Here is a 4,747-nt window from a genome sequence, read left to right on the forward strand (position 1 = left end):
GTCCCCTCCATTTTCTCGTTGTAAGAGCTTCAAAAAAAAAGTTGTGGTTGTTATATCTTCCTCTCCCCCCCCCCCCCCCCGGGGTGGCCCCTCCATTTTTTTTTTTTAAAAACTTCAAAAAAAAAAAAAAGTTTTGGTTTTTTTATCTTTTTCCCCCCCCCCCCCCCCTGGTATTTTTTGTTGTTGTTGTCATTGATGTTGTTGTTGTTGTTGTTTGTTTGTTTTTTTGTGTGTGTGTGAGAGTGTGTGTGTGTGTGTGTGTGTGTGTGTAAGTGTGTGAATTGATTCATTCACCTTTAGCTCCCTCCAATAAGTGAAAACATGTGGTATTTCTTTTTCACTGCCTGACTTGTTTCACTTAATATTATTCTTTCAAGGTCCATCCATGTTGTGGAATACTACTCAGCTATAAAAACGAATGAAATACTTGGATACTTTATTTAAACTCAAAGTAGGGGCTGGCCCGGTGGCGCACTGCTACAGTGCACCGCTTGGGAGTGTGGCGGCGCTCCCGCCGAGGGTTTGGATCCCACATACAGACCGGCCACTCACTGGCTGAGCGAGGTGCGGGCGCAACACCGAGGGTTGCGATCCCGTTGCCGGTTCCAGTCCAGTACGGGCGCGACACTGAGGGTTGCGATCCATTGCCGGTCACGAAGAAAGACAAAAAGGAAAAAAAAAAAAAACTCAAAGTAAATATTTGATCTTTCACCAATTATTGCGGTAGAGCAAAATGTTGTTTACGATAAATGTGTAGTATAATAACTAGTCTTGACTTAAATATATTCTTTAAAAATACTTCATTATTTTGCTATATTATTGCATTGACATTTTAATGCCTGATTTACATTTATGTACAGCTACCTTAATTTGCATTCGTCTGTGCCAACTTCAAATAATATAAATCTATAAAGCATGTACTGTTCTAAGGTGTATTGGTTTGTTTCTGTTGTTTATAAAAGAATACCTGAAACTGAATAATTTACAAAGAAATGAAGCTTATTTCTTACAGTTTTGGAGGCTGGGAAGTCCACAGTCCATGGGGCGCATCTGGTGAGGACCCTCTTCTGAGTGGGAACTCTCTAAAGTATCTGTGGTTATACAGGCAATCACATGATGAGAATGACAAAAGATCTTTCATGTGCTCTCCTTATAAAGTCACCACAGTCCACAGTCCATGGGGCGCATCTGGTGAGGACCCTCTTCTGAGTGGGAACTCTCTAAAGTGTCTGTGGTTATACAGGCAATCACATGGTGAGAATGACAAAAGATCTTTCATGTGCTCTCCTTATAAAGTCACCACTCTACATCCATGATAATCCACTAAACCATTAACCCATGAATGAATTAATCTATTCATGAGCACAGTTTTCACAATCCAATCACCTTGCGAAGACCCCACCTTTCAAATACCATAATTGGATTTCCCACCCACTTAACACTTTACAATGGGGATCAAGTTTCTAACACATGAACTTTTGGAGACACATTTAACCCATAGCACAGGGGAACAGAAACAACTTCATGTTATTCTAAATGTCACAAGTTAGTTGTAACATTTAATCAGGTCCCTCAAAACTACTTTAATTTATGCATGATCTCATTTGGTTGAGTGCATTTTTGTGGGGACTTGTGAATGTGTGAATCAATCAACAAATAATCCAGCTTTACTTGGTCTCTGCTATATGCTAGGTCCTAGCCTGAGTCCTTCATTACTCAATGGGGAGTCTTCACCTTTTATGGCCTAGGAGCTGGAGGGACAAAGTAATCATCAAATTAAAAGCAAATTGATGAAAATTGCTCCTCTTACATAAGGAAAAAAAATCGTAAAAATGTACTTCATTTTGGCAATTGAGGGCAAAGTAGAAGCCACATTTCATAAAGACATAAAATATCCTGATACAACTGGCATTTTCACATTTTTGTCATCTTATTTCCTGGCGCCATTTAACTTCTCAATATAGAGTCACTGTAACAAAAATCCAACCTTATTGAACTACCATGGTAAATCATCTGTTCAAAGGAAATTTTAATTTACAACACAGTTACAGAATGCATTTGCTGTAATTATACAATGATCAATTCGTAGGATTTACGAAGGACTGAGTAATGTTGATTTTTCAAAGTTATCCATAAATCACTGAAATAGAGTGCATGTGCTGAAGTTAACAGTGTTGAATGAGGCTATTGCACTTTTAATTATGCCAATTAGTCCCTAAGATATGTGATTTGGGCAATGGGAAATAACATAAACTATGAATTATGTCATACCCCTAGCTCTTGCCTAAGCCAAGGATAATTTGGACATCGCTTCACTTCTGTTTCTATTTACTTCCCAATGATTTGACAGATGGGAATAGGGAAGCTGAGACTTGGAAATATTGAGTGTACTATCTGTGAAAGATTAAATGTGTCATAAAATATTCCCAAGGAACCACATTGGTAAAATGCTCCCAGACAGGATTGCAGGGTTGCCCAAAGAAAATTTGAAAGATAATGAGTCAGTTCCAATTACTGTTCCTACTGTGAGGTCTCTGCAGCCAGGATTATTTGGTTTGCCTGGGAACACAGGACAACCTCAGCAAATGTAACATTCATTATTTCTGTCCAACTGTGTTTCTTGCTGTCTCAAAAACCTTCCTGTCTCTCTTAAGTTTCTCCATATATACATTTATATTTGTAAATATAGGAGTAGGATCTACAAAAATTAATCTTTACTACTGTTGTTAGATTGGTAGACTCTGAGTTCACCAGAAGTGATAAGGCAGACAGGCAACCTGACCATGGGTCAAGGATAATTCATGGGTAAAATTCTCATAAAACCTATTTACATAATGAAGATATGTCTCTTCCTTCTAAATTAATATTATGTTTTCTAATGCACTTTGGTCATTTTACAAGAGAGGTGGTGGTATTCTTTGTACTTAGGAAATAAAATTACAGAACAAGAGTAGAGTTGAAAAGTGTCTCTCTCTCTCTCTCTCTTTTCTTTTGATTATATCAAATTATTTGAAATATTTTTTCACTCAAGTAACAAATTCAGAATCTTTACATATTTTTTATTTAAATGTCTCCAGATCATACTTTTCTTGACACTGCCACATGCTAAACGTCTACCCATACTTCCAGGCTAAACTATAGTCTATTTGTTCCATGTTGTGCCACTAACAAAAGTCTTTGCGATGAATGACAAACTAAAAAGAACATGAATTTTGAAACAGAGAACTGTGAGTTTAAAAAACTACTTCAAAACACTTTTGAAGCTTGTGTTTAAAGTCTCTGAAATTGTGATATTAATAATATTAACATGTATTGATGCTTACTACATTCCAGGTACTATTTTTAAGAACTTAACATATGCAAACTAATTCATTTAATTTTTATGCAAACTGTGAGGAAGTACTGTTGTTATTTATTATAGAGATGGGGAAAGTGGATACAGAGACATTTCTAGTAAGGGGCAGAGCTAGGATTCCATCCCAGGAAGGCTGGTTCCAGTATCTGTGCTCTTAAACTCTTTGTTATATGTTTTTGTCTTCACAGGGTTTGTGATTCCACCTACTCAAAAAACAGAATAAACTAAACTAAAATAAATTATGCCAAGGTGATTTAAAGCTGGAAAGTGGCTATCAAAGATTAGGTATTATTATTATCTATTATGTTGTCAACAAACATTTAAATAAGATGCTCATAGCTTTACCACTGATTTAATCTTAGAAGTTGTAGAACCCAATTAGATTATTCATTTTTATCAAAATAAAAATAGCAAAAATATGTATAGCCCTTAAAGGACCTGTAGTTCCATAAAGTACTGCTAGAATTTATTGACCAAACAACTAGATGTACCAAAGGTATATCTTTAAGGAAATTAAAGGCTATTCTCGACAGGAACTTTCAGTCTACTGAACAGAAGTTGAGAAATGATAAGAATGTTAAATACACAGCGAACCGTGGAACTTAAGGCATGCCAGTGTTCTCTGTAAATGAATGGTTCTGAAGTTTGAGTGTCTGAATATGGTTTAGTGGGATATCTACTATTCCTATAGATAGTTTAAATGTCATATCAGCATAGCCACTATCATAACTTTACCAAGGAAAATTCTTACAAAGTTTCTTTTTTATTTATTTATTTCATATCAGCATAGCCACTATCATAACTTTACCAAGGAAAATTCTTACAAAGTTTCTTTTTTAGATGAGAGGACATTCCACGTGGGAGTGAAGATTAGAAAGATTTAATATCCACTAAATATTGTATTTTTGAAAGGAATACTTTAATGGGGACTTAGACATAGGAAAATTCTCATAAGATTGAAGAAATAAATTCCAATATTCTTGTAAAATATTTATTGAATTTGTACCGACACGCCTTACTTCTTTGGGCTAGGAAAAAGCATCAGGAAAGATGCTTTGGGTTAAAGGATACCGGGTAGGTGCACTTTTGACAGAAAGAATGAGATGCCCTTTAAATTGGAGCAAACAAAGAAAGTGACAAGTGAGGCACAGACCCTTGCTGGGGCTGATAGTTCTGATCTCCAGATATGGGCTCAGGGTTAAGGGCCTGACACACGACCCATAGGGAAAAGAGACTCTGGCTGGTCAGGTGGGATGAACATTAAAAGTTGTGCCCTAGATGGAGAACTGATGTCAAAGCCAAACATTTGAGCAGGAAGAAAAAAAAAAAAAATACTGGCTCTTCAGTCAAGGGGAATTAAGAGACCAACTGAGCTGAAACAAAAGCCAAACA

The sequence above is a fragment of the Galeopterus variegatus genome, unplaced genomic scaffold (genome assembly GCF_000696425.1).
Source record: "Galeopterus variegatus unplaced genomic scaffold, G_variegatus-3.0.2 Scaffold5895, whole genome shotgun sequence".
Classification (NCBI taxonomy): Eukaryota; Metazoa; Chordata; class Mammalia; order Dermoptera; family Cynocephalidae; genus Galeopterus; species Galeopterus variegatus.